The following is a 13,708-nucleotide window of genomic DNA, read 5'->3' as shown; positions in this document are numbered from 1 at the left end:
GCTAGGCAACTACCGTGATAGTCTCCAACTGATAGCACTCTGAGATCTAACAATCGCCATATCCGAAAGTACCTGGATCTGCACACGAGGTGCACAGTGTAGTATGAGTACAACCAACTCAATAAGTAACAAGACTAACCTCTAGGCTGAAAGTAGTGACGAGCTCCGTAGGTACAGTCCAGTACATAAATATTGGTATAGAAATGTAGGCGTGCTTTCCAGTTCAACAGTTAAACTCAGTACAAGCAAAATAGATCAATACTGCATGATATGAGGAATGTGACATCTCACTGGAAAGACCTCATGTACTACTGGTCACTAATCATTCGGTTACTTGGTACTGTTTATGGCCAATCCAGCCCAGGGGTATTCCATCCCGTATATATATACACATCGACTGACAGTCAGTCACTCAGTACGGTATAAGGCCAATCCTGCCCTGGGGTAATTTATCCCCAAATGTAAATGATACGGACAAGATTCATGTCCAAGGAAAATTCATCACAATATAAATAAGTAAGGCAAGTTCATGCCCTAGAAAGTCCATCCCGAATATATAATCATCTACGCTCACTGAGGGTGTGTACAGACTCCGGAGGAGCTCCTTCAGCCCAAGCGTGATATAAAATCGATATGGCCTACTGCAGGCAGGCAGTCCCAATCCATATAATAATAAAGCCTATAAGGCCTGCGGCAGGCGGGCAGCCCCGATCCCATAAATATACTCACAATTGATGAACATGATTGAGTATGGAATATACATTTTTAAAACAATTAGATTCAACAGCAACACGACCCTGTGGGTCCCAAAATATCGGCACGTAGCCCAATCATGATCTTTAATACGAGTCTCAGCTCAATTTTCCTAACACGTGGAAAATGTACAGATAATAACATGATTCTTTAATTTTACAACTTCACAGAATTTATTCAAGTCACAGTTTCTATGGTGCACGTCCACACACTCGTCAACTATCGTGTGCGTCACCTCCAAATAATTTATATAACACCAAATTCGGGGATTCATACCCTGAGGACCGAGTTTAGAAGTGTTACTTACCTCAACCCGTGTAATCATTTACTCCGCTATGCCTTTTCCTCGCGATTCGGCCTCCGAATGCCTCGAATCTAGCCACAATTAATTCGATTCAGTCAATTCAAATTATAGAAATTTATTCCATATAAAATACTAATTTTCCAATAAAAATTCAAAATTAACTCAAATATTGCCCTTGGGTCCCATGTCTTGGAACTCGACAAAAGTTACGGAATATGAATGCCCATTCAACTACGAGTCCAACCATACCAAATTTATCAAATTTTGACATCAACTCGACCTCCAAATCCTCAAATCAAAATTTTAAATCCCTAGGCCCAAACCTTCGAATTTCACCCCAAAAATAAGTAATCTAGTCGGAATAGTCGATGATAATCCCATATTATTGACTAACAATGGTCATAAGTGACTTATCCCAAGTTTTTCCGTGAATTCTCGCTCAAAATCGTCCAAAAACGAAATTGAAAACTAGGGTATGGAAACTTACCTCGTTGATGAAGAACTTGAGGGATATCTTGTTAGATTTCAAGACTTGGACAAGATTTTGATGAATAAAGCTCTTGAGCTTCTACCTCTCCCTAGAATCGCTCTCCCCTTTCTCTAAAATACCATAAAATCCCAAAAATAATGAACCCCAAACGAATTAAATGAAATAGGGGTCGAGTTATAAAAACCCAGAAAATGCATTGCCGCGCTGCATGGGACGGCGCAGTAGTGTCACATTCTGCCAGCTTTTGGTAATTTGGTCATAACTTCTTGTAGGAGTGTCCAAATGACGAACGGTATAAAGAGTTAGAAACTAGACTCGAAGAACTTTCAGTTTATAGGTTGTTCATCACATAACTCCATATATATATATATACTCGTCCAAAGTTTTGCCTTGTGCATACTCATTTGGAACTTTAGTCTATCATGTAATTTTCCAACTTGACTTGGACTTAGGTCTCTCCTTAGACCCCACATCACTTATAATATGCCTCGTACACTTATTATCATATCCAAGTAATATCCATCATATTAATAGTTCTCGTTTGCACAAAAAAAAATATAATTAGCACAAATCAACTTTCTTAATAGCACTTAAGTACTTCGAAATTTTTTGGGGCCTTACATTCTCCCCCGCTTAGGATCATTCGTCCTCGAATGAGGGACAAAGTTCACTATTAGCATCCGACGTGACTCCACTACCATACCCAAATTTTTGACTAACTCTCTAAATTTTCAAAAACTTTTGCCAGAGTTTCCCTTGTAACTGGGCTTATCCACCTGTCAGAGAATCCCAGAAACATATCCTAACAGCATATAACTAGAAAGGAACACCTTTAACATCAACTGTACAGTGAAAAAAATAATCATAAGTGACAATTTCATAGAAAGATTACATAGTTTTTCAAACAAATAAGGATAATTCTTCTTCATCTCTTCCCCGGCCTCCCAAGTAGCCTCTTCAACCTGTTGATTTCGCCATAGCACTTTCACGGAGGTAATTTCTTTATTTCTCAGCTTTCAGACTTATTTAATCAAGGGTTACAATTAGGTACCTCTCATCAGCCATTTACCCACTAATTACATATTTGATAGTTTACACCAGAACGATGGACAAAGGATTTCCAATAGCCTTCTTATACATAGCCACATGAAATACCGGGTACATAGAGAACAACGATGGAGAAACATTATACTCATAGTTCAGCCTATTTCCTTCAAGATTTTATAAGTCTAATGTGACTACACATACTTTACCCTTATTAGCAATTCACACAACATCCTCATGAATAAAATATGGAGAACAATCCGTTCACTTTCTTCAACTCTAAATCTCTACACCGAACACCCAACTAAGCCTTTGGCGACCTCCAACAATTTCTCTAAGATGTTCTATCATAAATATGACCATAAAATTTCCTATCCCATATATTTGATCACGGGGTGATGCTTCCTCTGTGACATGTTTGAACCTTCAAATCACTATTTCACCTTATCACGCATGCATCCCGAGGGTGATCCCACATCACCCTATTCCTTATAGGCCGGACGACACCACATAACTGAAAATTACTAATTTAGCCTTAGCCTATAAACCTTGGAATTCAATTTCCAACATCCAAAAATTTCTTTTCAAGACCCGAATTTCACATCTACACACTGTATAAATTTGAGCAAGCTGTATTAAGCTTTAACCATAACCCCAGATATAATCACCCAACATACTACACAACTCGCATACTCGCAGCACCATTCCCGATCACAGTAACTACTTAAAACCAACCAAGTACTAGTATTAAACCCCACTTTCCATAAAATCTCGTTCTAAAACCTTCGTACACTACCGATATTATTCTCCCAAATATACCGTAATCAAATTCGATAGTACCCATTCTAGGTCCAATGACCTTATATCACAAAACATAACTATTTTAGCTATTCTAGTGTAATCTTGCCCTTCTGGCACAAAATATTATTTAAAACCAACTCATAAAATTCCGTGAGAAGACCATATGTGTGTGCATGTGCACATTTTTCTCAGATTGCCCTGATTAGGCAATATCATAGCATGCAAAGGAAGGAAACAATTAATCCGATAAACGATTGAGGAATCACAAATTTTGCACGCTACACGGACAACTCACGTGCTAACAATAATACCCGCACAGATAACTCACATGCCAATAATATCAATATATGGATCTGAACGGACAACTCACGTGTTAACAATAGTACCCGCACGGGCAACTCACGTGCCAATAACATAATCCGCCCGGTATAGTCCAAGACCTCCAGTCCAAACATATTATATGGGAGCATTTAAACTGGTATACATGTATACGATGAGTGAGATAAGATTCTCACATTCATGGACTAGTATACATGACATGCTAAAGTGTAGGCATCTACAAAGTGTGCTATCGTAGCTCAAATCGAAAATCTTTCATCACTGAAGCATTTATTAAGTTCATTCAGGGATTTTAACTCCTATGTAGCCTTAATCACGGCTCAAATAACTCACGCAATGTTACAGATATGAGAAACATCATAGCTTAAAGCTCAACAGTCGATTCCAGGCTTATTAAGGCCCAAACGCAATCTGAGCATGGATAAATAGCCCTATAAAAGGTCCTCAATGACTTAACCATAACACGTACTATTATCTAGTTAACTTTGCCACACCTTCATAGTCAGAGGCCCAAACAATTTGCTCTTGAGAACTTTTAGTCCCTAAATTCATAGAACACATGAACCATTGTAACTGATCACAACTCCAGCATTCGAATGGCTAAAACATACTTCATGCACGACCATCCCACTAGGAATACTTCCATAATTCTTCCGTGCCACATAATAATAATTTGAATATCAGCAGCCTATCAACCAGGTGAGTACAACAATACCAATGAACATCCGTAAGTCAGAACACAATGCACATTCTGAAGTACTCACCATTCTCAGGAATTACCGAGCAGTTATAACATTCATCTAAATGTCTAAAACTGACCATGTTGTCCATAATTCATGACCTTCCCCTTAAAACTGAACTACCACCTTGTACATGCAAATTCTCAATCCCACATGACACACCGCCTCTATTAGACCACCATACGAAAAGTACGAGAATTTCATATCAACTCTGAGTCACCAGTAGAATACATACCCGATTAGTTAGAAATCTTCCATATGCTCTCTTCTAGGAGGAAATCACTATACACAACACGTCCCTCACACTGGTAGAAAATATCCTCCTCAAACCATGGTAGAAACTATCAAGAACACTTTGAAATCTGTTTGCACATAACCAAGCTATCAAAACTGAATTCCTCTAACTCGACCAAGTCACGTAGGTTACCAAACCCAAGAATATTGCCACCAAAACATCTGTAGAGCCTCACTACTTCATGGGTACCCAAAGAACCGATCATACCATATTGGTCCATCCTACTACCCAGTCGTCCTATTTTCTCTGAGTTTCTTCTGAATTACCCTCAAGTTGACACTTCTCCTCGTCAGAATTTCACGATCCTTACCCAAAGCTCACTACAAGACATCCTAACATAAAACCACACTGCCTTAAGGCCCGTAAGCCATTGTATTCTTCTTAAGCACCTCCATAAATACCACAACCGTAACACTCACTTTGAAAATACCTTATGTGAATTTAAAATTGTTCTTCTTACCTTTCTTAGACTAAAATATAGAATCCATAGTCATACAGAATTACTTCAAGTCCGACACCATTAAATGTAAATCTCATATTCTATCCATACACAAATCCAGAAAAATTCTCGATTGCTATATATAAATCTCGAACCCATTAGAACCTACTCGGGAGTCACCCACTTTGCTCAAATCTAAATTGCACCACCCAAACGGGCTAAAAGACACGTGCCCTATTAGCACAACAATACTAAAAAAGGTAACCCTGCCTTAACACCACCGATCAAATTCATACTCCGTGCGCACTACATCCTTCACAAATAACAACTCACTCATCCTATGATTTTCATATACTTATAAAGCGCAATATAACCCGTATTTAGGAATTTCAGTACTCGAGTCATCCTCGATCTCAACCTCTGCAAGTCATAACTAATCCACAAGTATGCCTCAGACCAAAACTAAAATTTAACATATAACCATGAATAGTAGGCTCCCCCACTTGGCTCAAATTCATAGATTAAAACACTCGATAACTCACAATACCCATACTCTATTACTGCCATAATACCACAATCAGTTCAAGGAAAAATCTTCTCAAGCTCATGCAACGTCAACCATTAAAAATACCTCAATCATCCGCTAAGCTCGCATTCATTCTCTTGATACTCAAGTCAACTTTCTCAACCAGATTCAAATTTCAATCTCAACACATACGCCCCGCTGGAAGAAAAGAAACTCTTCACTCAACATTATAAGGAACACACCTACGTAAATTACTCCGCAAGGGATAACCCACCTTCCTAGCCTCAAATTGGCATCTTGTTATACCCTTTCGCAGTCGCAATTACTATGCAATCACTTAATCTTTCCAAGTCCAAACTCATTAACAAGACATGAGAATTTAATTTGTCTCAAAATTTCAAAACGTGAAAGATCCTTCAAAACATTCATACTCGAGACTGTACGTCACATCAAAACAAAAATCAAGCACCCAATAGCCCCTTTTACATTTTAAGGAAATACTTCTCGTCACATTCAAATCGTCTTAACATATCCCGCAGTCAACATCATATTCATCACAAAGCAATTCCACCGCTCATCGAGCCACAAATTCCACTCGTAGGGACATTACCTGACATATGAGTCCAAATGTACAAGTTACAACTGAAGCTACCGAGCTTAAGCTGCGGTCTAACCCTGGCCTCAAGTCATCCAGACCGGTCCATCACCAAAACATAGAATACTCATCTCGAACCTCGTTCATGGAATCATAAGCCGGCGATGCACAACTGATACCGAGCGCTCACATACGCATACGAGTGAGTCAAATAAATTCAAAGAGGTACGCTTCAAGATGAATCAATGTCGTACGATAAGGAAAGAAAGATGTGAAGTTTATCCTAAATGCCCTGTAGCCTCTTGAAGTTAAGTATGGACGTCATCATACCGATCCGCACAACTCTACTAGACACTTGCTCATGACTCATGAGACCTATGTAACCTAGGGCTCTGATACCAACTTGTCACGACCCAAAATCTCACCTGTCGTGATGCCGCCTATCTCAATACTAGGCAAGCCGACAATCTCAATAAAATACCATATCTTTTAAATTTGAAAATACAATATTTAAATTCAGCAAAAGAAATCTCACAAATATAGATATAAACACTCCTAAAACCCGGTGTCACTAAGTATATGAGCATCTAATATGAATACAAATTTTGACTGATAAAACACTGTCTGAAAGTATAGAACAATACAATAACTAAAGGGAAGAGAGTCAAGGTTAGCGGACGCCAGACAGATACCTTGATAGTCTCTAACTGATAGCACTCAGAGATCTAACAGTCACCGTGTACGAAAGCACCTGGATCTGCACACGAAGTGTAGAGTGTAGTATGAGTACAACCAACTCAATAAGTAACAAGACTAACCTCTAGGCTGATAGTAGTGACGATCTCCGGAGGTACAATCTAGTACATAAATAATGGTACAGAAATGTAGGCATACTTTCAAGTTTAACAGTTAAACTCAGTATAAGCAAAATAGATCAATACTGCATGATATGAGGAATAAGCCATCTCAGTAGAAAGACCTCATGTACTACTGGTCACTAATCATTCGGTCACTCAGTACTGTTTATGGCCAATCCAGCACAAGGATATTCCATCCCGTATATATATACACATCGACTGATAGTCAGTCACTAAGTACGGTATAAGGTCAATACAACCCTGGGGTAATGTATCCCAAAATGTAAATGATACGGACAAGATCCATGTCCAAGGAAAATTCATCACAATACAAATAAGTAAGGCAAGTCCATGCCCTGGGAAGTCCATCCTGAATATATAATCATCTACGCTCACTGGGGGTGTGTACAGACTTCGGAGAGACTCCTTCAGCCCAAGTGTGATATAAAGCCAATATGACCTACTGCAGGCGGGTAGTCCTGATCCGTTAATAATAAAGCCTATAAGGCCTGCTGCAGGCGGGCAACCCCGTTTCATATAGTAATAATATATATAAAGCCAATATGGCCTGCTGCAGGCAGACAACCCCGATCCCATAAATATACTCACAATGGATGAACATGACTCAGTATGAAATATATATTTTTAAAATAATTAAATTCAATAGCAACACGACCTTGTGGGTCCCAAAATATCGGCACGTAGCCCAATCATGATCTTTAATACGAATCTCAGCTCAATTTTCCTAACACGTGGAAATTGTGCGGATAATAACATGATTCTTTAATTTTACAACTTCACAGAATTTATTCAAGTCACATTTTCTATGGTGCACGTCCACACGCTTGTCAACTATCGTGTGCATCACCTCCAAACAATTTATATAACACCAAATTCAGGGATTCATACCCTCAGGACCAAGTTTAAAAGTGTTACTTACCTCAACCCTTGTAATCCTTTACTCCGATATGCCTTTGCCTCGCGATTAGGCCTCAGAACGCCTCGAATCTAGCCACAATTAATTCGATTCGGTCAATTCAAATTATAGAAATTTATTCCATATAAAAATACTAATTTTCCAACAAAAACTCGAAATTAACTCAAAATTCGCCCATGGGGCCCATGTCTCTGAACCCAACAAAAAGTTATGGAATATGAATGCCCATTCAACCACGAGTCCAACCATACCAAATTTATCAAATTTTGATATCAACTCGACCTCCAAATCCTCAAATCAAAATTTCAAATCCCTAGGTCCAAACCTTCGAATTTCACCCCCAAAACAAGTAATCTAGTTGGAATATTCGATGATAATCCCATATTATTGACTAACAATGGTAAGAAGTGACTTATCCCAAGCTTTTTCGTGAATTCTCGCTCAAAATCGCTCAAAAACAAAATTGAAAACTAGGGTATCACTTACCTCTTTGATGAAGAACTTGAGGGATTTCTTGTTGGATTTCAAGGCTTGGATAAGATTTTGATGAACAAAGCTCTTGAGCTTCTACCTCTCTCTAGAATCGCTCTCCCCTCTCTCTAAAATACCAGAAAATCCCCCCAAAAAAGAAAGAACCCCAAACGAGTTAAATGAAATGGGGGTCGGGTCATTAAAACCCAGAAATTGCATTGCCGCGCCGCTTGGGGCATTGCGGTAGAGTCACATTCTGTCAGCTTTTGGTAATTTGGTAATAATTTCTTGTAGGTGTGTCCAAATGACAAACAGTTTGAAGAGTTAGAAATTAGACTCGAAGATATTTCAGTTGATAGGCTGTTCATCACATAACTCCTTATATATATGTAGATATACTCGTCCAAAGTTTGGTCTTGTGCGTACTCATTTGAAACTTTAGTCTATCATGTAATTTTTCAACTTGACCTAGACTTAGGCCTCTCCTTAGACCCCACATCACTTATAATATGCCTCGTAGACTTATTATCATATCTAATTAATATTCATCGTCTGCACATAAAATAATATAATTAGCACACATCAACTTTCTTAATAGCGCTTAAGTACTTTAAAATTTTTCAGGGCCTTACAAAACTGCTTCTGCTTCTGCTTTTGGGAAGAAGCTACTTTTTTCTACTTCTTAGAAACTTCTTCTGCTTCTTACCAAAAGCACTTTTTTTTCCCTAAACAATCTTGGTCAAACACCTCAAGTTAGAAAAAAAAACACTTTTGGCCTCTTGAGAAGCTTGGCCAAACATGCTATTAGTCCCAAGGTTGGAAGCTTAAGTTGAAAGAGTTGATCGGAGTTTGACTTTTGTATAGACGACTCCAGAATAGAGTTTTTATGGTTCTAATAGTTTCGTATGATGATTTTGGACTTAGGAGTATGTCCGGATATTGATTTGGAGGTCCGTAGGTCATTTTGGCTTGAATTGGTGAAAATTAAAAAGTTGAAGGTTTGGAAGGTTGAGAAATTTGACTGAGAGTTAACTTTATTGATATCGGGTCCGACTTTTGGTTTCCGAAGTTGGTATAGATCCGTTGTGTCATTTGGGACTAGTGTGCAAAATTTGAGCTCATTCGGAGTTGGTTTGATATGAATCAACGTTAGTTTTAGAAGTTGAATGTTCATGGATTCAATAGGTTTGACTTGGGGTGCGATTCGTAGATTTGATATTGTTTGATGTGATTTTATGCCTTGAGTAGGTTTGTTATGTATTTTGGGACTTTATGGTATGTTTGGACGGGGTCCCCAGGCGTGATTCATATTGATTCGGGTCCATTTTGGACTTAGAAGGAATTGATGTTGAACAACTGAGTTTCTAGTGTCGTCGCACCTGCGGTGGGCTTAGCCGCAGCTGCGGCTGGGAGATCACAGGAGCGTAGGAGGCTGGCTAGGGGGAAAGTCGCAGGTGCGGACACCTGGGCGTAGGTGCGTACCCGCAGAAGTGATAACTTGTCTGCAGAAGCAAAATTTGGGCGAACCTTGAGGGACCGCATGTGCGGTCAGGCTCCGCATATGCGAACGCGTAGATGCGCTTTTGGTACGCAGAAGTGGAAGCGCGGGTCCGCTATTTGTGTCGCAAAAGCGGAATGTCCCTGAGTTTAGAACTTTAGATGAGGCCGCACTTGCGATGAATTTTTCCGCAGGTGTGGAGTCGCAGATGCGACAGACAGGCCACTAAAGCGGATATCGCACGGCAGAAATCGAGAAGATCGAGGGTTAGAGTTATTTTTCATATTTTGAGTTAGAGAGCTCGGTTCTGGGCGATTTTGAAGGGGATTTTCAAGATTTGGATCGGGGTAAGTGTTTTTGACTCGGATTTGCTTATTATTCATGATTCCATCATTGTTTTTAACATTTAACTAATAGTCGTACCCGCGGGATTATCGGTCAATATTAAAAAATATTAATTAAATTAAATTATGATCGGACTCATTTGAACAAATTAGATCGTATTGCTTTAATAAATTTTAGTTGTCATCTTATTTGTCAAAGTGATATACCCAATAATAAAATCGCTATTAAATTAAAGGGACTTATATAGTCATTGAATAACTTTTTTGTTATATATTTTTCTTTATTCTATTATCCAATGTTTAGTATTTTTACATTGTTAATAGAAAATTTTATTAGCATATTACTTTGTTTAATATTTTTGTCTGCTCGTTTTTTTTTTTTTGTAATATAAGAGAAGATATATATATATATATATATATATATGTTATTAATCTTGAAATATTTTTAATTTTTAATTTTATTATGTTGTTGTCAATAATATTATATAAATTTTAATGAATAAAGTCTCTATTAAATTAAAAGGACTTATATAGTCATCGAATAACTTTTTTGTTATGTATTTTTTAATTATATTATTCAATATTTAATATAATTGCATTATTAATAGAAACTTTTATTAGCATATTACTTTGTTTAATATTTTTGTCTTCTACTTTTTTTTTTTGTAATATAATAGTAGATATATATTTGATTACTTTTGAAATATTTTTTATTTTAAATTTTATCCTATTGTTCCCAATAATATTATCTGAATTGTAATGAATAAAATCTCTATTAAATTAAAGAGAGTTGTATAGTCATTGAATAACTTTTTTGTTTCGTATTTATTTATTTATATATATATATATAAATAATATTAGTATATGGGCACTTGTGACGCGATTTGTGATTGTGTTGTGATATTGATACACATGCGGTGGTATAAGGTTAGAAGTTGATACGCATACAGTGAGACAAGGTGAGCTTGATACGCACGTTTCTAATAGGAGAACTACTTGAAGCCATGAGGTGAGATAGGGCGGGCTAAAACACGTGTAGCTATTTCGGGAAAAATAATTTTTAAAACTAAATGTAAAGGCTCACGCGGTGCTATAAGGAAAGATTGTGATTGAAATTGTGAAATGTGAATACGAGGCGATACTTAGGTTGTGATTTTTGTTGTGCATTTCATGTTGAAAAGAGTTATTGATTGAACAGTTCTTGTTGCTTTTATTCTTTCATGCCTTATCAGTTTTGTCCGTATTTGATTATTTGTGGTTCTCATTATGTGTTTTCTTCTCGTTGCATTTTTTGTTTAAAATTCTATCATTAGTTTACGTTACTAAGCTGCTTTGTTATCATTCATTCCTCTGCTTTATATTACTTCTTGTTATTATATTTTTTTTCTATTTATCATGTCCTAGTAGGTATCTTGACCTGACCTCGTCACTATTCTACCGAGGTTAGGCTTGATACTTATTGGATGCCGTTGTGGTGTACTCATACTACGCTTTTGCACATCTTTTGTACAGATCCAGGTACGTCTGCCCGTGCTGGACGCTGGAGATTGATTGGTTAGATGCTTTCATGTGACTTCAAGGTATACCTGCCCGACGTCGGTAGGACTCGGAGTCACCTTCCGTTATCTTCTCATTATTGTTATTTTCTTTATGAGGCAAGTGTTGTAGTAGACATTTTAGAATATTCAGTAGAGCTTATGACTCAGTTCCACCAGATTTTGGGAATTATTTGTTAGATATGTTGTTGAGATTTATTATGATAGTTTAATGGTTTAAATTTGAGCTTTTATTCTTATTTCCGCTATTTCTCTATACATGTTAGGCTAGAGACTATGTGCCATCACGACATCCTAAGGTGAGAAGTTGGGGTCGTGACAATTATAGTTTTGTAGTGAATTCTTTGATTAATTATTTTTTTATCCGGTCATACTTACTTATTAATAATTGAATTGTAATTCTTTTTCTTCACCTACCTTTTAAAGCACTTTTGTCCATGGTGGTATTGTTTGTTACCGGAGATCTATCGAAAAATAGTCTTTCTATCTTTACAAGATATGGGTAATGTGTGCGTACATTCTATCCTCCCCAAACCCTACTATGTGGGATTATATTGAATTTGTTGTTGTTATTGTTATTGTTGTCTATAGTATTGTTTGTATTTTAAGCGTAAGATATATAGTCTTAAATAAAAGACACTTGTTATTTATTCTTTTTTGGTAATATTGATTTGATATAAATACTAAGAGGGTGTAACATTTTTTCCTTTGTAGAGCCTTATAGTAGTTAAAGAGATTGAATTTGCTGGTATGCTTAAAAGCTGAAATTTTGTGGAAGTCAATCATTTTATTACTTAACTAATGGCCAAAATATAATTATGAATCATAACCGATTTTTTAATATATGACCTAAATTTCAATTTTGTCTATGTAGGATGGCCGATAACCTGATAAAATGAAACCATCCCTGGTCTCCATGCCACTCTAGTTGTGCCCATGTGCCACGTGCTTGGGAGTTGGGAGCTTACTTAATTATATAATAATATATTTCAAAATTATGGAAATGTTCAAAAGATTATATGGATGCCCTATGAAAATAAAATCACAAAATTTGTCTAGGATAAATCAATGAAATTCGTCTAAAACAAGTACCAGAATGAATGAATTTGCATGGATGGTTTAAAATGGGGCGAACGACTGAAACCACGTGTAAAATCCAGACCCGTAAAGGAGAAGGGGTGGTGGGAGACATTTGGAAAAGTCGGGCTGATCGACTGTCTTCATTCAAGCAACGGTACAAAATAAGAACGACATTTTGCCTATCATGAACGATAAACATTTGAAGTTATATTTTAATTCAACAAACCAAAATCTTAAATGAGGTATATTCGTAGTTTAAGTATATTTATAACTCAGTTTTGTCTATTTTCAAAATTAAATCCATGATACAAGGTATTTATTTTCCTTTTAAAATAACGCCCTATTGATCGATTTTTATTACTATAGTAGATAAGATGAGTGATGTATTAGTAAAACAATATAGCAGATACATGGCAGGCACATGAACCAACAGATGGCAAGCGTATTAGGATTTAAGGCCAACACCGAGTTAACCAATATCGGACTGGCCGAACACTGAAGAACCCTCAATCGTCCGCGTTTTATTCGATGGCGTTTGAATTGGCTTTTAAGTTGGTCAAATCAGCTTTTAATTTTTTTTTTAGAATTTTTAGTGTTTGACAAAGTTAAAAAATATTCAAAATAAATTTAAAATACCTT

The sequence above is a fragment of the Nicotiana tomentosiformis genome, chromosome 5, assembly GCF_000390325.3.
Source record: "Nicotiana tomentosiformis chromosome 5, ASM39032v3, whole genome shotgun sequence".
NCBI lineage: Eukaryota > Viridiplantae > Streptophyta > Magnoliopsida > Solanales > Solanaceae > Nicotiana > Nicotiana tomentosiformis.
Note: the sequence above shows the minus strand (reverse complement) of the source record.